Raw genomic sequence first — 21,135 nt, 5'->3', positions numbered from 1 at the left:
AACTGCTATAAAAACCCTTCTCTGCCCAAGTAAGCTAAAGGACGTGAAGGTATTTTGCAGAATAAAGAGTATTAAAAACAAGGTGCTCTTACATTCTGTAAGCATGCCCCATACCACACTAGGCTTCTTTTTTGTTTGAATTTCTTTAATTTTTATTATGAATCTGTTTTCTCTTTTTGATTTCAAAAAATGTTACTGGGTACTTAAACACGAGAAACATTCACATATACCAAATAGATAATTCCTAATAATAATGGCTAGTGAAGAATCCACATCACCTTAAGAATGAAAACTAAAGCCTTTTCTCAAGACATATTAATTGATAAACTTCAGTATTCTTTCTGCTTAAATAGAAAAGTCTTTCCTGTGTAAAAACACAAAGGACTGCTCTAGGTAAATCAAATATTTTAATATATTTCAAAGGAAAAACTGGCATTTGTTTTCCAAAAAGCTTTATATAACTTACCGGCAAGGTATAGTACTCAGAAAATCATTCTTAGCCTCTAGAAGTATAGTGAAGATTTTCATTTAATGACGTTTAAGTTGGTGAAAAAAATGAAGGACTAAAATAGGATATACATTAACTATAGTATATTACATTTTTTTTTATTTTTATTTATTATTTATTTTTAGTTCACACTAGGCTTCTTAGATCAAAGGCTTACGAGAAAAACACCTCATCTCCAGCAAACATGCATCTTAAGATCCTAGTAATTTGTTTTTAGGATGAGGAAGTAGCAAGGAGTTCAGCTTCAGCACTACAGAGCATTTTACAGGAAGCAATTCTGGGAGGAAGTGATTGTTGCTAATGGAAATGAGGCCAGTTTATAATCAGAATGATCACAGTAGTTACAGATCTGAATTTACTTGCTTCTCTGTAGATTTAATTTAAGAACACTGAAACCTTGTGACCCTGCTGGGTGCTCTCCTACCACCCTTCACCAAGGCAGTGTGAAGAAATGTATAGGTGGCCGTGGCAGGTTGAGTAATGGTACCCCGAGATGTCCACATCCCTAATCTCTGGGACTTGTGAACGCAACCTTGGATAGCGAAAGGGACTTTGTAGATGTGTACAGATGTGAAGACGTGGATTAGGATCTTGACAAAGGATTAAGGATTTGGAGAAGGAGATTAACCTGGATTATCAGGATGGGCCCGAAAGTGTAACCACAAGTGTCCTTATAAGAGCAAGGCAAAGGGAGATTTGACCACACTGGTTGTAATGACAGAAGCACGAGTTGGAGTGATGTAAGGAAGGCTGCAAGCCAAGAAATGCAAGTGGCTTCTAGAAGTTAGAAAAGGCAGGGAAATGGATTCTCCCCTGAAGGAATGCAGCCCTGCCAACACCTTGATTTTAGACTTCTGACTCCCAGAACTGTAAGAGGATAAATTTGTGTTGTTTTAAACCACTAAGTTTGTGGTAATTTGTTACAGAAGGGTCAGGGGCTCTGACAACAGTGAGACCAGGCTACAAGCCAAGTGGCACCTGTCCCAACTCCCTCATGGCAGAAAGTGGTCCCAGTAGCCAAAGGAATAGGCAAGGGCTCAGTCTACATAGTTAACTGAGGAATCTCCAATCATTAAAAGCTTTGGGAGATGCTTCAGCATCTGAACCCGACCTGTTCACTAGTAATATTTCTATTGGCTGAGCAGTTACCTGACCTGTTTGGGAGTTACTGTTGCATTTCAAGTCTGCAGCAGTTAGTTTCAAAGATGTGTAAATAGTGCTCATAAATAGAGGCCCTGCCACCAAGAAAGTAATGATTGCATAATGACCTAGGAGAGCCCGCCCTTGGAGACAGAATATCTTTGGCTCCAAGAAAAGATCATCTTACTTATCCTCACAAATCAGCCTAATTTAGGAGCCAACACCACGTATGACACAGAATTTTTGAAGGACAAGAATAGCGAATGATCCTGGATATACTTTTAACATTTTTTAAAAAATATATAATCCAATATATCCAAAAGATTATTTCAACATGCAGTGAGTATAAAAATTCATGAGATATATTACATTATTATTTTATACTGTCTTCAAAATCTGGTGTGCATTTTACTGCATTTTACTCGTGCAGCTCATCTCAATTAGGACCAGCCACATTTCAGGTGCTCATTAGCCACATAGGGCTAATGCACACATACACTTTTATTGCAAATCAAGAAATGTTATATCAAATTCCTTCCATATACTTAGCATATTTTTAGCTGCTTTTTAGCTGTTTTTAGCTGCTGTGAGGGTTGGGAAAAGTAGATTAAACAACCCTGGACTTCCAAAAGTTAGATTTGACTCATGCAGCAAATATGTTAAAGTTGAAGAGAAAAGGAGAGGCTCGTCCAAGGTAGCATGTGATCACGTGAGCTTCAGAAAAGGAAAAATTTTTGTGGGCTACCATAGGCATGGAAGACTGTAGGATATGGGATTTGAGCCGCCCCTGAAAGGAATATAGCTTCTGTGATGATCCACGAGAGGGAAAGGAGCATGCCCTGTGAGCCTGGAGAAAGGGACCTCTTGGCAAGGGTACAGAGGAATGGGTGTTTTACTCTGAGAACAGACAGGACTGACTGTCTAGAATGGAGATGTCAACTTAGGGCAGACCTGGGAAATACCAGTAGCCTTTGCCATTTAAGTAAACCCTGGATGGAATATTTAAAACTAAAAAGAAAACCATTAATATGTTAGAGGAAAAAGGTAATTTTAAAAATAGGAGTACTTTCTAAACATAACAAAAAAACCCAAAATCCACAACAGAAAAGATCAATACATTTGACTACATAAGGCAGAGAGAAAAGAAAAAAAAATCCAGTTAAAATCGCATGACAAACTACCAAGTAGGAAAACTTTGCAATACATGTGACAAAGGGAAAATTTCATTATGATACAAGCAACTCATACATCTATTAGAAAAAGACATTCACAGAAAATGATAATGGCAGATAAACACCTGAAAACTTGTTTCCTCTTCTTATTAATTACATGCAAATAAAAACAATGAAAGAACATACCATCACTTAAAACAATATTCACAAAATTTTTTAAACAGTGATGATGAGAATGGGGGGAAATAGGTATTCTTGTATCCTGTTAGCATGACCATTTTGGAAGGTAATTTGTCAATATTTATCAAAGTGTATGCTGCATACACCCAGGAATCCCATTGCTAGAAATTTATCCTGTGGACATACTCACATAAGTATGCAAGGATGTGTGTACAATGTTATCCATTAAGTTGATAGATAAAAGTGTAAAGCTTGAAACAACCTAAATGCCCATCAGTAGGAAACAAAAAATATGGTAAAGCCATATATGTTAATATAGAAAGGTCTCCAAGATATTTTAATTGCAAGAAGTAAGGTGCAGAATAGTGTGAGTTTTGTACCTTTTAAAAAGAATATACACAGAGAAGATAATAAAACATCTCAGAGTGAAAAAATCAACAGCAGATAAGCATATTTAGTCATATCAAAGAATCAGCCAAAAGGTTGAAATGGCTCATTGCTGGGGGTGGGAAATGCAACAAATAATTGCTTCTGTATTATTTGATTTTTTAAATCATGTGCACGTAATCTTTTTTTTTAAGCTTTTATTTATTTTAAGTGTGTTTTTCCAGGACCCATCAGCTCCAAGTCAAATAATTGTTTCAATCTACTTGTGGAGGGCGCAGCTCACAGCGGCCCATGTGGGAATCAAACCAGCAACCTTTCTGTTAAGAGCACCGCGCTCTGACCAACTGAGCTAACTGGCCGCCCCACATAATGCTTTTTTAAAAATAACATTTTAAATGTTTTTTAAATTAAGCAGTGTTTAAAATAACACTCATCCCCCATTGCCCTGCCCACCTGTCTAACTTTTTCCTCACAGCATAGCCAAGATTCTTAAGAGTTTTAAACACTCTTGTGTCCATTCCTTATGTTACCATCTTTCTCAGCCCCTCAAAATCTGGCTTTGCTTCTCACCAATGACATGTGGTTAAAGTCAGAGGTATGTCTCAGTCCTTGCCCAGCTTGACATCAGCAAGAGCAGAACTATCTGGTCTTGTTTTGAAAACCTCTCAGGCTCTGATGTCAGCACTCAGCCACTTTTCTTCCTCCTTTTCTGGATACCCCTCTCTAATGTTACTGTTCCTTGGGGTTCTATTCCAGTCCCTCTTCTCTCCTTGCACAATCTCCTCCACTTTATGGCCACCTACCGTATTTCCCTGAAAATAAGACCTAACCGGACAACCAGCGCTAATGCATCTTTTAGAGCAAAAATTAATATAAGACCGGGTCTTATTTTCCTATAAGACCCGGTCTTATATAATATAATATAATGGAAGACTGGGTTTTATAAAATATAAGACCGGGTCTTATATTAATTTTTGCTCCAAAAGACGCATTAGAGCTGATAGTCTGGCCAGGTCTTGTTTTCGGGACACACGGTATGTCCTGATGACTCACACATCTCTTCTCTCTAGTCCAGATCTCTCTCCTGAGCTTCAGAATTATTTATCCAACATCATTATACATCAGTACTTCCCAACCTTTTCCACATCATGGCACACAGAAAATGATGGTGTTTACCTGGCAACCCAGCGTAAATGAGACTGCTCTCTGTCAGACGGAGCTTGTGCTGCCCTGAGAGTTGAGAAGATCAACATGCAGCACATCTGTAAACTCCTCCTGAGACACAACAGTTGGGAAGCTCTGACCTCTTGGATAGACATGTCCACTTGGATGTCCCCCCAGGCATTTCAAACATGTCAACATGTTCAAACCTGCTCTTCCTCCAGTGTTTTTTATTTCAACGAGTGGTCCTACTGTCTGCAAGTTATCCAAAGCAGAGGTTTTGGTCTCTCTGTTTCCCTCCACTCCCAAGACCTGCTGATCCTACTATTATGTCTTGAAATCATCTCTTTATCACCACTATCACTTTCCTACTTCACAGCACATTTCTCATTTTTCCCCTCAATTACTACAAAAACTTTGTCTGGTCTCCCTGACTTCTGTCTTGCTCTTTGTATTCTCCACACTGCAACCACAGTGCTCTTTCTAAAATGGAATCTGATTATGTGACCCCACCTGCTTAAAACCATTCAAAGGTTCTCCGTTGCTCTTGGGATAAAATATCGTCTTCCACTGCTTTTCAATCTCATTGCTTATCATACCCAACATGAACTCCATATTAGTTATCTAGTGCATCGTGCCTGGCATTTAGTGAAAGACTCAATAAGACCTTTTGATTGATGAAAATGAGGAAAAGGGGGTTCAAGGACCTGAGCAGATCCATCATACCTGTGCCAGGTAAGTTTCAAAGCACACACTGGCGATGCTGTCAAGGACCGTAGTTGTCCCATGTAGAATTAAGCAGCAATTGCAAAGATCTATTCCTATTCAGCAAATGGTCCATACATTAGCCTATCCCCAGCTCCTTTCTTCCTCTAATTCAACAGGAAAGACATCAAGAACACACAGTCAAGCCAACTTGGGGAATAACCAGATTATTAAAATGTTTTGAGAGGCCATCTCCTGATGTCAGGAATTCCAAACTGGGGTCAGTTTATTAACTAATGTAACACAGTGGCCAAATGGCTATAATGCCAATTGAGAAAAGAAGATGCTCCAACACTAAATGAATGACCACATAGTATTGAAGCAGAGGACCCCAAAATACTGATGTGAACAGTGAGAGAGGTGGTTCTCTCAGATGCCATCTACCAGTCAGTCATCAGCACTGTATATGCAGTTAGACTACACCACCAAACTGGTTTCCTACGGTTTGCAGCCACCAGAGACCTAAGAAGTCTAGCTCATTTTGTAACACAGACAAGTAAAGAACAACATGTGGTCAGTGGTATATAACAGGTGGAAAAACAACTTTGGGGCTTCCGTATAATTTTTAATAATTTAAGTGAATAATACCACTGAGGAATGAAAGCCTCATTCAGTGAATGTCAGTGAAGATGGTTTGTGAAGCATAGAGAAGCAGCCAAAATCTGAATGCCTAAACTTTTCACATGTTCCAGAGCTTTTAAGTAGGGCAGGTACTTGGTCTAATAAGTGCAGATGCTCTGGCTGTGTTTATTAAACAAGGGTAAACAACTAAATGAAAAGTAAAAAACTATCTAGGTGGTCTGTTTGCTTCCAAAAATTTAGTTATTTGGAAACATCCAAAAATAGGAATTTCTGGCAGATTCTTAAGGTTTATCCACCCCATGGCTTTGAAATGCAACAGATACGTGGAGTTTTATAGAACTTTTAAGGCTTTTAAGAAAAGGACCATGTCTAATTTTTGTTGTAAACCAAGAACTCCCCACTGATCCCTATTGAACAGATGTTGGATGATTGAATGAGTAAGAATGTTGCAGGATTCCAAATATGCCACTATCTATCGTCAAGAAATAAGAGAGAGGAATGAAAACATGTTCACAAAAATATTTGAACAAGAATGTTTATAGCAGTTTTATTCATAATAGCCCCAAACTGGAAACATCGAAATACTCATCAACTGGAGAATGGATAAACAAACTGTGATGTAATTCATACAATGGAATATTAGTCAGCAATAAAAAAGAATAGACTACACATGGCTGGATCTCAAAAACATTACTAAGCTAAAGAATACAGATGCGAAATAGTACGTACTGTATGATTTCAGAAAATCCAAGAATAGACAAACTACAGTGATAGAATTCAGGTAGTTGCAGGGGGTACATGGTGGTAGATGCGGGGTAATCAACTATAAAGGCATGAGGGAACTTGCTGGAGTGATGGTTCAGTATCTGGAGGGTTACATAAGTATATATTGTTGAAATTCACCAAACAACCCGTAAGATCTGCATATCTTATTGTTAAGTATAAATCAATAAAAAAAATTTTAAGCAAAGGCAAGGAAGCTATTGAGAGTAACCATCATGACACATTTTAGGCTCCAGTAATAACTGTCCTCAGGTATTTGAAAAAGTCAGGTTACCCCTAAGCTCAAGAACCCAAAATGACCTCTTTATCACCTGTCCTGTCAAATCCACGTCCAGGTTCTGATCTCCGTTGAATTTACCCACTTTCCACCCTACCAAGGTGATCAGTCCCACGCAGATAATTTGCTCTTTCCTATCTGAGTCTCCTGTCCTTGCCCTGCCTGGTTCCTACTCAAATTCTCTCTGCCCTTCAAATCCCATTTTAAATTAAAGAGCCTCCTTCAGAGAAGAACTCTTCATTAATCTTAACCAGTCTGAGCACTGTTCCCTCAGCTTTTATGTTCCTTTATTGGACTAATATGATACTTTAACACATCCCGCAACAGAAGCAATTTTAATAAAATGGACAGAGACTGTGGCTAGGGATCCCTTTGTATATCCTTGCAGAACCCAGTTCAGAACCTGCATTTCCAGGCCGGTCAGTACAATGCAGATTATGCAGATTATACGGTATCCAAAGGAGGGCAAATAGATGTTTATCCGAGGTCCAATGAGAATGGGATTGAAGGGAGCTCTGAGGCCCTGTAGGGGCCGAGGTGGGCTGTTTGCGTTTCCTCTTTTAAGCACGGATTAGTTCAGGGAGGGAACTTGTCCCCACTGAGATAGGAAGTAGCTGAGAACAAGGTTATCTTTTTCTACTGAGCCTTTCTTTGTCCTGAACCAGTGCGAAAACGGGCCAGCACAGCTCTGAGAGGAATGGAGCCTGTTCCCAGCGCCCAGTTTTCCGCATTACTGGGAGGACCTCATCCCGAAGGAAGAAAAAGGAGGCGGGAGCGTTTAAGGCCATGGAGGCACTCAAGGCTCTTCCCATAGATTTACTCCTATCACGTATGCAGGAAGGCCAATTACAAACACCAACGCTCACAACCACATATACACGTGCACGCCTAGCCCCACAGAAGCAGAAGCGCATGCCTGTGGGTCCGCGCGCACCTATTTAGTTTTCTGTGCTATAGATGCCTCCCGTTCCACCTCCGCTCAGTCCAGCCCGGTGTCCTGTACCCCGGCACTGGGGAGGTTTACCAGGCCCGAGCCAGCCTAGCCTGGGATGGTGTTTCTCTATAAGGGGGAGGGGCGGTCCTTCCCCCCGGGCGGAAGCAGCGCGCGCCGGCGGGGCAGACTTAGCTCTTGTCCTGGGAACATCTGGAGGAGCTGGGAGGGGCGCGCATCCAGGATAAACGTGGATTGGCTGTGCGGGAGGCAGGAGGCGGGATCAAGGCGAGGGGCGGGGCTCCCTGGCCCCTTTAAAGCCTTGACATCGAGAGGCGGCCCCAGCACCCCCCCTTCTCTGCCCCTCGCCCCTGAGACGCGGCCATGGACCCGGCGGATCCTGCCTGCTCTGGCCCAGCTCAACACCTGATTTCGGTGAGTTCTGGGCCTACTTGGGATTTAAAGGGAGACGAACGTTGGGGGGAAGGAGGGTTCTGTAAAGCCCCGGGCTGGGGGTGAGGAGTATGAAGGATAAGGCTCTCGTGGCAGCCTTGGGTCGGAGGGGGCGGCGCGGCTTCCTGCCCGGACCTCGCTACCTGCCCCTTCCTCCCGCCGCACTCTCCCGGGGTGGGGGGGTCCGGCTGCGACTCTGTCCACCCCCACTCCACTCCCTCCCGCCCCCCGCGCCATCCTCGCGCACACTCGGTGGCCCCGGAAGGGAAACTTTCGGGAGCGGGGGATGTTCCGGGGGCCGGTCTCCCTCCCTCTTTGAAAGCACTGACCTTGCCCCAGCTGCGCACCCCACCCTACCCGCTTCCCATCGTCCGGGTGCCGCTTAGCGGTGCCGGGTTGTTGGGGTGGGGGAGGCTCTTCCCAAAGCGCAGGCGCGGAGACGAGCCCCGGGCTCCTCATAGTACTCGTTGCAGTTCCCGTGGCCTGGGGCGGTAGGGCGTGGGGAGCTGGGGAGAGGAGGAGAGATCGGGGTCTACGAGAGCGACCCTTCGTGGGCTTTGAGGGGCTGCGGATAGGAGGAGGGGAGCCCGGCAGGCTTAACACTAAAGAGGGGCTGAGGGAGGGAGAAGGGCTGGGTAGGGAGTGGGGCCAGGGAGCGGGGCCAGGGAGCGCCTGCAGAAAACACTTCTCTGGGTCCTGACTGCGGTGTCAGAAGAATGCAGAGAATTTATCTGTGCCCGACACTCCCCTGGCCTAGACCGACTAGGGAAGCTACTGTCCGAACCTCAGCCCCCATCTCCTTACCCTGGGCCCAGGATAAGGATACAGCCCTGTCCCAAGGGCACAGAGGGCCCTCACCTCCCGCAGGCCTAGTTTTCCAGGTGTCTCAGCGCTTATCCGCTCAGCCTATCCAGCTGCTACTTCTCAAATGCTCACCTTCCTGTGAAGCCAGGGATCTCTGGCTGACAGGTTCTCTGACTGTAAAGGCAATTCCCCTTATTCCCTCCCTACTCCTGCTCTCTTCCCCCGACAGGTCCTCCTGCTTAAGTACACTTGTCTGCCAGAGAGAAGCGTTGGAAGAGATGCCTGGGACAGAGATGGTCCTAGGGGACAGTAAAGGGGGGGAGGGGTCAATGTCTAAACATTCTATGGTCAGTACTTTTGAGGAAAATGGACCGAGCCCAGTTGCTTTGTTGCAGACCCTCTCCTGCAACACATTATGCCAGCTGACTTTGAGAACCCTTGTCTGACAAGAAGGGAGACACAAAATTCTCCTCTCATATTGGTCCCCTGTCTCTAAGGACAACCGGGGTTATTGTACTTCCTACCTTAGAGAAACACATGTATTCCTGTCTGGGGAGATTCCCACGTAGTACAAATTTGTTTTCAAAGTCTATGGTCTATGCATGAGGTGGCTTGGACCCTCCAGCTCCTTTCTTCAGCTCAGGCCCTTGGGAGAGAGTGAGAACCTGGAAAGGCAGGTGGCCTGAGCTGCAGGGAAGAATGCTCTTCCGGGATAGGCAGGTGGAATCCAATGTGTATGATGAGGCTGCTGTCAGAAACTCTGGTCCCCCAGCTTGCTGTGTGACCTTGGCCAAGACAGTTTGCCTCTCTGGGGCTATTTCCCCTATCTGTGAAATTCCCCTGTTGGACTGGAAAGCTCTGACATTCCCTTCCAATTTTGATATTGTGTGGTTCTACTGATGAGTGAATCTGGAGGGGAGAAAGGTCCTCTGGCAGGGTGGCTCAGTTTGGAGAGAGGTAGGTTTTGGGTGATGTAGTTCTAAATCCACGTTACTTGGGATTTGAACACAAGTGGATGAAAGTGAGTAGATTCCCTTATCCTCCCTAATAGCCATTGTCCTACTCATCCCTGGTGCCTTGAGGTGTGAACTTCTGCTGGCTGGGATTTGGCCCACTCATGGAGGCCTCTAGGCCTCTAGGCTTCTGGTGAGACATCCTGGCGGGCCAGTTTTGAGTTGAACCTTTGGGGAGGGGTTGAGAGAGGAGGAGTCAGCCAAAGGCCAGCAGGGTAAGCAGATTCCCTGGAGACAGTTTGCATCTCAGCTGTTGGGACTTGTTTTAGGATTTGAAGCAGGGAGCACAGCACATTCATCCTCCCTCTTATGGGAAGAGGAAAAGGAGTACCCACTCCTGTTGTCCATTCTACCTCCTGTCCCTACTCACCTCACCTCACCAGCTCCCAGGCAAAGAGCTAAGGGATCTTCCCCTGCTGCCGTCAGCCAGCCCAGTCTGCCTCCCAGGCCCTGCCATGCCAGCCCAGCAGCTGCTGGGAGAGGCTATCCCTACCCCACCTTTCCCAGCCTGCTGTCGTGGAGGGGAGTGCTTTCTCAAGAGTCAGCTCTCCAGGTTGGGACTTGCTCTCTAGCCCAAGAGCCAAAGGCCTTCACATTCTCCTTGTTTGTTTTCATCCTTGGTCTCCCAGATGCTGAGGGAGATGTTGAAGGAGACGTGGTTAGAGAGTGGTGGTTAGAGAGGCCATGGGGTTGGTGGGATGTGGGGCACATTCTCCTGCGTTGCTCTTCCCTCTGCTAGCCCCTGGGCACTGCTGCCCGTGGGAATGAAGCTGCAACAAGAGGTATTTAAGTTAGATCCCAAGGAAACCTTCCTCACTGCTAGGAGCAGGGAAGGGAGAATGCAACGGAGAATGGAAGCTTCCAGGGAGGTCCCTTTCCCAGAAAGTGGTTAATGGTGGAGTGCCTGTCAGAGTGAAGGGTGCAGCTGTCGCTAGGCAGAAGCTGCTGTTCCCTTTTGGGGTGTGGCTCTGAGGCTGGCCAGCCCTAGGCCTCATTAGAGGCGGGAGGAGAAAGGACCCTTGTTTGGTAGCTGAAGTGGGGCCCCAGGCCCCATCCACCCTTGGTGACCAAGGGCACCAGAACGGCATCTTTCAGAACAAATGCTGCTTCCCTCCCATTTGCCTTGACTCCTCCCCTAATTCCCCCCCCATCCCCCACCTTCTGCTTTGACAGTCCTCACCTGAAGCTGGCAGGCTCCTCCAGTCCCAGTCTAGCTGTGCTAATGGACTGATTGGATTTTCTATACTCGGAGTTTAGGATTTCTGATTGAACATGCAAATTTATGTAAATCAATCTGGGATCTGCCACCACATCAAAACAACATAGTCGGAAGGAATCCTAGAGACAGTCTAGTCCAATGCCCTTGTGTTAAAAGTGGGGAAACTGAAGTCCAGAGGGGAAAGTGATTCATACGGTGATGAGTGTTAGGCAAGGCTCCCGACTTTGGTCGAGTGTTTTACATGGTGCCATTCTTCCTTAATTTGTCGTGCATGAGGAGGCCTGACTGAATTTAAAACAGAGAGGGCAGTTTTGAACCCCTAGGAAGGGCACAGTATTATCTCAGGGACCTTCCAGGATCACTGGTCAGCTCTCTAACATGGGGAGGTAAAACATCTTCAGATCCCGTAGAACAACCTTAGTACTTTTCCCCAGGCCTTGCCCCGGAGGGTTGGAGGACCAGGCTGTTGGTTTCTGCCTGGCTTGGCTCTTACAGTTTTCCCAGAGCTGAGGTTATATCTGTTCCCAGAATCTCTCACGTTACCAGGCAGGCACATGCAGATAGATCTGCACAGGCAGTGCCTTTACCCTTCCATCCTCATTGAGTCTCCACTGCTTCCCTCCGTGGCCACCATGGGAAAAGATCTTTGGCCTTCTGTGACTCTTTGCCCGCCCTCCCCTGCTCTCTTGGAGGGCACAGGCCAGCTGGGCCTCCTCTGCAGGTTTCTGCAGCATGACCAGTCCTTGCTGTAAGAAGAATCTCATTATTTTAAAATCAGTGCCAAAGATGGAAGGGGGCTGCGGAGATGGGCTTGGGTTCTTGATCTGATCCACCCAGCCAGCTGCAAGATGCATCCCGCTCTCACTTCATAGAGTGTGTCTGTGACATGGGGCTGTTTGGAGGGCTGAGCCCTCACTTACCTGTGATGTCTGTGCGTGTTGCAGAAATGGCCGAGATGCTCAAAGCAGCGGTCGGCCTGCTTTGTAGTATTTAGGGAGAGTAGGGTGTACGGGCTCAAGATCAGAGGCCCTGGCTCCCAGCCAGGACTACCACGAGGCACTGCTGCAGTTTGAGGAGGGGGCTTGGGACACACATCTGGGGTCTTTCCTCACCTTCTCCCCAAACCAATATCTGGCTGACTCTGAAAGGAGTGCCCTTTTCCTTCCTTTTGCTCCCCAGACAGCAGATAAGGAGCCAGTGCTTTTGTTTCCTCACTGCCCAGTGGCCCTGGCCCTGCATCCTTAGCTCTGTGTGAGGGGAGCCCTTCTCCCTGGCCTCAGTTTCCCAGCCTGTGCTGATGAATAACACAATCATCATTGGGGTGTGGCACCTGCTCAATAATTACCGTTTTCCCAGCTCTGGGAGCTACACAGATGAAAGAGGGCTGGGGAAGCCAGGCTGTTATTAAGGTGAATTATCATTGCTGTTGTTACTGATTTTTTAAAAATCCAGCAGCAGCCGCTGAGGAGAGCCCAGTGAGGCACAGCTCCTTGAGCCTGATGCTGCTCCTTGAACTCTGGGAATTCTCCAGTACGCAATAAGCTTTTTGTTTTTTTTTTAATGTATAGATATTTTAAAAGGAGGCACAACCCCATTCTGGTGCTCATGCTGTGCTTGCAAGGCTTGGGTGGTGGGTGCTGCTTGGGACGTTGGTCTGCAGTTCTCACTCCTGCAGAGCTTGACATTGTCCTTCCCTGAAGACCCTCGGGTGGGGGAATAATGAGGCTTTTCCTAGATAGGACTGTGAGTGATCCTGGAACTGCTGGGGTGTGGCCCTAGGGTTCTCAGCAGCTGTAGTTCCCAGGGGCTGATTCATTTCACCCCCAGCTGGCTTCAAGTGGGGGCTATAATTGACCCTTCTGTGTGAGGATCTGTTGAGACACCCCCAGAACCTGCCCACAGCAGCCCCAGGCACATCCAGGAGTCGCTTACCCCCCTGCCTCAAACTCTCACCTTGCCCAATCTCCCACCTCTGCCTTTGCCCTTGGCCAGACCTTACCCCCGCCGTCCCAAGAATCTAGAATGTACCCAGCGCTTACCCAGGTAGAAGGAGCCCTGGCTAAGTTGGGAATAGTTTAGTGCTACCGTCCCACACCACAGTCGAGGGGTAGAAGGGCCTCTCTCCTAGCCCAGGGAGACATTTCTGGGAAGACAGGGAGTGGAGACACTGGCGTCCCTTGGCCAGAATCTCCCACTCATCTGGCCAGACCTCCTCACCCCTCCCTTGTTCCAGGGATCTGGTCCCTGCTTCCTGACGGGGAAGTAAACGTTTTATATTATTTTTTCACTAGATTTTTTTTTTTTTTTTTTTACCTAGTCCAAAAACCAAAATGATACAAAAAGGCATACATTGAGAAATCTCGTTCCCACTTCCACAACCTTCTCCCTCTAAAAATAATCACTTATTAGTTTCTTACATACCCCTCCAGAGTTTCTTTACCCAAAAACAAATATACGTATTTTTCCCCCTTACCCAAAAGGTAGCATATAGAGTACACTGTCTTCATCTGTCACCTTACCTATTGACACCCAATATCTGGGTGTCGGTTTCTGACCTTTCTGACCTTTACTACCACCCACCCGAGGGCCCCCAGTCAAGCCCAGACTATGAACAGTGTTCATGTATCTTCATGTACCGAATTTCATTCAGATGCCAGGGTTAGGCCAAAAGCACCTCTGACGAATTCCCCAGCCGTGGTCAGCACATTCATTCAGCCAGCACTTACTGCGTGCTAGGTGCTGTGCTAGATTCTGGAGGTGAAATGGTTATCAAAAAAGCCCACATTACTTAAATAATTCAACAGTTATGGAAGTACAGCTGTGATGAAGACTACAAAGAAAGGACATGTACTATAAGAGCAAGGAATCAGAGGACCGGTCCTACCTTGGTCGAGGTTGGGGGTGTAGAGCAAGGCAGGAGTCCTGGGCCAGGACTGCAGATATGGCACTTTGTGACCTGGACAGGGGGGTTTCTCAACTTGCCTGCATCAGCTTCTCTTCCCCTCCCCCAGTCTGTGCCCCTTGGGTTTTATTGTGTCCAAGACAAGAAACCCCCTTCTCCACCAGATGGCGTTGATACTGCCTCCTCCCTACCTCCACCCCAGCCTTCTCTTTCCCCACCTCTTGCCCGCAGTCTCCTAAGGCTGGAGCCTTCCTTTCCACTCTAGGCTGAGGGGAAGTTAGGGGGTGTTTGCTTCTTACTTCCTCTGTAGACGGCACCTCACTTCCTGTCCCTGGCGCTAGCAGAAAGCTAAAGTTCTTGGATTTGCTGTCCCTTCCTCTCTACCACCTCCCCACACCCCCATACCCCCACACTTCCTGGGAAGCCTGTGGGCCCTGTAGGAGGAAGGCCACATCAAAGCCAGTGGCTTCACCCCAAAGGCCCTGCTAATCTCCTACCCCCATTCCTCTACTCCATGCAAGAAGACCTGTCTTTTCAGCAGCAATTCCTTTCCAGACATGACTTCATCCTTTTCTTCTATGCCCTTCAGGAAGAGAGGAATCAGAGAGAGCTCACCCCATTTTACAGATAGGAAAACTGAGTCCTAGAGGGTTTCTAGGCTTCACCTAAGGTCATGCAGTATGGCTGAGCCAGAACCAGAATCTAGGAAGCCTGCTCCCATCTGTGGACATAAACAAGAACAGAGCTCATTGGAGGCTTGTGGGCAAACCAGAGCTATTTTCTCCTCTCGGAGCAGAGCTAGCAGCCTTGGAGGTCACCTCTGGGCTCTGGCCAAATAGTGCCCCCTGAGTCAACACTGGAGCCGCCTGGATGTGGAAGGCCCTTGGCCAGCCAGAGCCTGTTGCCTTTGAAGAAAGATGCCAGGATGTGAAGCTTGAGGGAGTGAGCACTTGAGGGCTGAGCACGGGGGGCAGGGGGGCATACGCCCAGCTCAACTGAGAGCCAACAGGCTGTGCAGCCTCCCAGGCCCCTTTTTCTCTTGGATCTGAGAGCAGATAGCTGGTGTTCCAGTAGTCTGCTCTGCTATTGCTTTCAGGGGCCTCTTGGCCTTGGGTCCTCCTGTGGGACCCACTTACATCTCTGGTTACACCCAGGATGTTGAAAAGATGCTGACTCCTATTCAATCGGGAGAGGAGAGGAGTTGTAACTGGCATGGGCCAGGGGACCAGGAAACACTCACCTTCAAATGCCCTTTGATCCAGCTGCACTGATCTGCTTCCATATACACCCAGAGATTTCTGTCTCCTTGCTTCTGTTTATGCCCTTCCTTCTGCCTGGAATGACCCCCTTCCCCGTTCCCTGTATCTAAACCTTACCCATCTATAAAGGCTCAGTTCATTTAATGCCTTAAATTCTGAAAAACTCCTCCAGCTCTAGTTTAATATTTCTCTTCTGACTTTTAAAGTCCAGCAAGACTTCTCATATGAAACTTCCTTCACAATACATCTGTTTACCTGCATGGCTTGTGTTCCCTAATGACTGAAAGCTCCAAGAAGTCTAAGAGCTGACCCATCTCTGAGCTGTCCCCTAGCACCCAGCATATACCTCAACTCATGCTGAGGGATCTGTCCAGAAATATCTGTAGAATGAATAAATTAGTCCCATTTGCCAGAGGGAGTCACTAAGGCCTAGGAATGGGTTGAGAGCTTGGAAAAGATCATATCAATGTCCGGGACAAATCTGAAAAATGTCCCTTGTTCACCTCTCACTATGGTTTTTCATATGACCTCTCAGAGCCATTTGGGTGGAGGATAGTTGGGGGCCTTTGGGGGAACCTGATGAACCCATTGCACATTCTTAACCTGTCCCTTTTTCCTGATCTTTTTCTGTCTGGAATAAAAGATCACCAGGTCCAGGGCCTCGCTGACAGGAGCAGTGACAGGAGCAGGCAGAGAGTAGGGGGGAGTATAGAGATATAGGCAGGGCCCCTCCTCAGGGACCCCTCGTTCTAACAGCATAGCAAGTCTCCTCTTCCTCAGAGGGTGGTGCTAGAGAAGAGGACACGTTACAGTTTGAATACTGACCCTACAGGAGATTCTTTAAGAAGAGAGATCAGTGTGGGCTGTGTCAGTCCAGGACAGCTTTTCCAAAGAGTTGCTCTGGGGCTGGACCAGGGCAGGACTTCCAGGGTCGTGTTGAGGGCTTTGGTCTGTCCCCAACACAGGAGGAAAAGTGATTGCGGCAGGGAAAGTACAGAATAAGCCTGGAACGTCTTGTGGTGCCAGAAAGTAAGCAAATGTTAAAAGATACATAAAATTTTTAAATGGAGGCATGTTGAAAGGACATCGGAGCCAACCTGAAAGACTTCTCAATGGCCAAAGCTGGAATTTAAGCAATGAAACATGTGATGATATTATTGGATTATAACCCAAAGAATAAAATAAATACCCATGAATCCATACTAATATAAATATGCAATTAAGTAAACAAAGGGGAGTGAAGGGACAGATCTTCCTTACGGAAAACGTCCAGTTAATAAGCAGACAAGGAAGAAGGGGAATCGAAAATTATCATTGGAACACTATAGTAATTGTTGCAAGCAAGATCCACTGATGAATCCTAAAATTGGTGGATGAAAATTTAAGTTGGATCGGTATTTGCATGGTCACAAATTATTGCACTCTAAAATATTAATATTTATTAATTACAAAAGGAGAAATAGTAACTTTATGGTGGAGAAACCCACTAATAGACACCACCCACCCAAGTCACCAAGATTAATGTTGTCAGTTATAAGCCATCTCAGCATCACACGGATGTATCCCCTGATACGGTGCGCTGAACAGAGCATATCACCTCTATGGTATTCTTTCCAAAAATTCATAACTTCAGTCTACTCAGAGAAAACATCAGACAAACCCAAATTAGGGAACATTCTCCAAAAGACTGACCAGTTCCCTTCCAAAGTGTCAAGGTCATGAAAGACAAAAACTAGGAACTGTTGTTAAACGTAGGAGACTAAGGAGACATGGTGATTAAATGCCATGTGGGATCCTGGATTGGATCTTGGAAGAAAACATCAGTGGAAAAACCAATAAAATCCGAATAAAGTCTGTAGTTTTGTTTTTAAAAAATTTTTCTGCTAAAGAAAGATGTAGAACAGTGAGAACATACTGCTATGTTTGTTTAAAAAGTAAAATACTCACACACATGCACAAATAACTCACACAGAGAAGTAGAGGTGGAAGATGGCTTAGGGGAGAGGAGGCGTGTAATACACAAAGGAAAAGTCGTCCAGGAGGAAGTGGTCACTGTCGAGAAAGTGAAAAGACCCACAGAATGGGAGAAAATATTTGCAAATCATATATGATAATGATTCAGAATACAGAAAGAATTCTTACAACTCCATAATAAGAAGACACATAACCCAATTTAAAAATGGGCAAAGGATCTGAATAGACATTTCTCCAGGGAAAATATACAGATGACCAATAAATAAGCACATGAAAAGATACTCAGCATCAGGAAAATAGAAATCAAAACCATAATGAGATATCACTTCACACTTACTAGAGTAACTAGAATCAGAAAATCAGACTAACAAGTGGTGAGGCTGTAGAGAAAATGGAACCCTCATACACTGTTGGTGGGGCTGTAAAATGGTGTATCCACTTTGGAATACAGTTTGACAGTTCTCAAAAAGTTAAACCCAACGTTACCATATGACCCAGCAATTCCAGTCCTAGGTACACACCCAAGAGAAATGAAAACATATTTGTCCACACAAAAACTTGTACTCGAATGCTCCTAGCACTGATAATAGCCAAACAGTGGAAACAGCCCAAATTACCATCAACCAACTGATAAATGGATAAACAAATTGTAGCATATCCATGTAATGGGATACCATTCGGCCATAAAAAGGAATGAAGTGAAAGAAGCCAATCACAAAAGACCACCTATTTTATGATTCCATTCATGTAAAATGTCCAGAATAGGGAGCTCTATAGAGACAGAAAGAAGGTTAGTGGTTGCCTGGGATTGGGGTGCTAACTAAAGGGTAATGAAAAGATTCTAAAATCGATTGTGGTCATGATTGCGTATATCTGGGGATATACTACAAACCACTGGATTGTACAGTTTAAGTGGGTAAGTTGTACAGGATGTGAACTATGTCTCAAAGCTTAAAAACAAATGTCTAGGAGGAAGTGGCCACCAGAGGCACTTGTGCCTGAGAAGGCAATGGGGACTGAAAAATATTGTTGGATTTAGCACTGTGGTAGTTACTGCTGAGGTTGGACCAGGTTGAGGAAGAAGTGAGGAGGATGGCTTTTTTGTTTTTTGTTTTTTGTGGGTTTTTTTTTGCAGTTTGGCTATGAAAGATAGAAGAGGGCAGACTCTAGAGAAATGTCAAGGGAAAATTATTTTTAAGATGAAAGACACCCATGAGGTTTTAATGGTGGATGGGAAAGATCCCTTCACGGGATAGATACTGAAGACATAAATGGGGAGGGTTTGGGGCAGGGAGGACTGACCCTGCCTGGGAAGAGGGCAAACCCCTCTGCTAGATCAGGCGTGGATGAGCAGCTAGGGATTCCGATGGGGCTGGGAGGATGGTGCAGGAGATTTGAGGGGTTTTCCCTCTGCTGGCTTTAATCCTTTGGGGAAATGAAGGGAGGTGATAAGCCAGAAGTTTGAGGAAGGAGAGGGTGTGAAGCAGTCATTTCAGAGAATGAGAGAGTAGCTCTAACAGCCTTGGTAGCAGTCCAGGCAGTGGCCACCCGCCTGAGATGGCTTTCCTTTGCTGGGGAAAGAGTGAGAAATAGTGTGAGCAAAAGCCTGGGAACAGGAGTGCATGTCAAGTCTTGTCCTTTCCTACCCCGAGTTCTAGAGTCTGTGAAAAAGAAGCAGTGACCTAGAATGCTCAAATCAAGGAATCTTCTAGATTCCAGGGATCTTCTAGAACTACACTGTTCGGCCCATTAGCTACTAACTGCATGTGGCCATCAAAATTTTAAATTCAGTTCCTCAGTTAGAGTAGCCACATTTCAGGTGCTCAACAGCCATGTGTGGTTAGTGGCTGTTTGGACAGCACCGAGTAAATATTTTCATCATCACAAAAAGTTCTACTGGACAACACTGTTCTAGAAAAGTGATTCTTAAACTATTTGGCCTGAGGACCCCTCTACACTTAAAAAACAAGAGCTTTGGTTCATATGGGTTTTATACCTATTAACATTTACTGTCATATAAATTAAAACTGGGAGTTTTAAACATTTATGTAATTCATTTAAGAAAAAGTAATAAACCCATTACATGTTAACATATTTTATGGAAAATACATATTTTCCAAAACAAAATAGTGAAAAGAATGGCAGCGTTCTTCATTTTTGCAAAATCTGTCACGTCTGACTTAATAGAAGGCAGCTGGATTCTCATACCTGCTTCTGTATTCAATCTGTTGTAATAGCATGTATCACGTAGTCTCCGGAAAATGCCACTGTATATTCATGAGAGATGAGAATGAAAAGGGCAAGTAATGTCTTAGTAGTATTATGAAAATAATTTTGACCCTGTGGACTCCTTGAAAGGGCCCCAGGGCCCCTGGACCACATTTTGAGAACCACTCTTCTAGAACAACCTCCACTTGGCATGAAAGAACTTGTTCCTGAGAGACTGAGTGATATGCCGAAAGTCACACAGCAAGTAAATTGCAGTGTTGGGACTAGACTCTAATTAAATCTCCTGCCTTCTGGTCTGAGGCTTTTTCCAATACGTTGGCAGGGCTGGGATGGGCCCTGCTGGGCTTTTGGGAGTGGGGCCTAGGCTTCTTGGCTGCAGAGTCCCTGGTATGTGGCCCTATAAATAAACCCATTGTGTCTGTCAGAGCCCCTCTCCCCACCCGCAGCAGCTGCCTTTTTTTGTTGTTGGCTTATGCTGTGGACGGAACATGAAGGATCACGGGGAGGAGAGAGAAGTCTTGGGGCTCCTAAGATGACTGCTCTTACTCCTCCCCTGCCTGCAAGGGCAGGCGACTGATCCTACCGTCTATCAATGCCCGCAGCGTCGTGTGGAAGTTCTTGGAGTGCCTGTGAAGAGGAAGCGGGAGGGGGGATGCCGGACGCCCCTTCCTCGTGAACACATGCGTCTCAGAAGGGCTATTGTGTCTTGGGGCCAGTTGTCAGGACAGGGAAGGAAATTCTTGTCTGCGTTCTTTCCCTGAGAGGGGAGGAGACCAGTTGGAATTCTTAGGGCTAAAAGATGCCCTGGGCCAGGGATTAAGGTGGCCACTTCCAGGCCAGACGTGTCCTGGGGCGTCTGTCCTTAAATCCCTCCTCATACCCCACGGCAACCCAGGGCTGATCTTAGCTGGGAAGGAGTGTTTGCTGTGGGTGCAGAGGTTGCTGTTTACAAGTGGACTCTTCTTGGGTGTGACAGGGATTCCAGAAGCAGCTGGGGGATGAGGGGGAGCAGAGGGGAAAACGGTTGATGTTATGGATGATTTTGTCATTAAAGTCAGAGCTGCTCCATCCCTGCCTTCCCCTCAGCTGCCCAGCCCTCTCCCCCTCCTGGTCCCTGGCTTCTCTCCCTAGAGGACTGGGGGAACAGCTGGTAAGTGAGGGGCTCATCAGGGCCTGAAGGCCTTGGCGAAGGACCGAGCTGAGGGAGCGTGGAGGACAGGCCTCCTGCCACCTCCCTGGCCCCTTCCTCCCAGACCTGGACCGGAGTTCAGCCTGTGCCCTGGCAGGCGAGGGGGTGGGAGCTGCAGATCCCACTCCTTTGATCTGGCTGCCAGAAAGACCAGAAAGTCAGATGTCTTTTGAGGCCTTGGAAGCCCCATCCCCTCCTGGTTTTAAA

The 21,135-nt window shown here is 46.2% G+C and overlaps 1 protein-coding gene across 3 annotated transcripts in view; it reads left to right on the top strand.

Annotated features, from left to right (window-relative positions):
* Positions 1-8,198: 8,198 nt before the first annotated feature.
* Positions 8,199-21,135, top strand: part of NCKAP5L (NCK associated protein 5 like) — a 29,217-nt gene continuing 16,280 nt past the window's right edge. For all 3 annotated transcript variants that reach the window (XR_004424182.1, XM_033118067.1, XM_033118066.1), the window contains exon 1: positions 8,199-8,321. The gene's annotated coding sequence lies outside the window, so the exon portion shown is untranslated. The remainder of the gene's footprint in view (positions 8,322-21,135) is intronic.

This window comes from Rhinolophus ferrumequinum, chromosome 10, assembly GCF_004115265.2.
Source record: "Rhinolophus ferrumequinum isolate MPI-CBG mRhiFer1 chromosome 10, mRhiFer1_v1.p, whole genome shotgun sequence".
Classification (NCBI taxonomy): domain Eukaryota; kingdom Metazoa; phylum Chordata; class Mammalia; order Chiroptera; family Rhinolophidae; genus Rhinolophus; species Rhinolophus ferrumequinum.
This window is presented reverse-complemented; position numbering and strand designations above follow the sequence as displayed.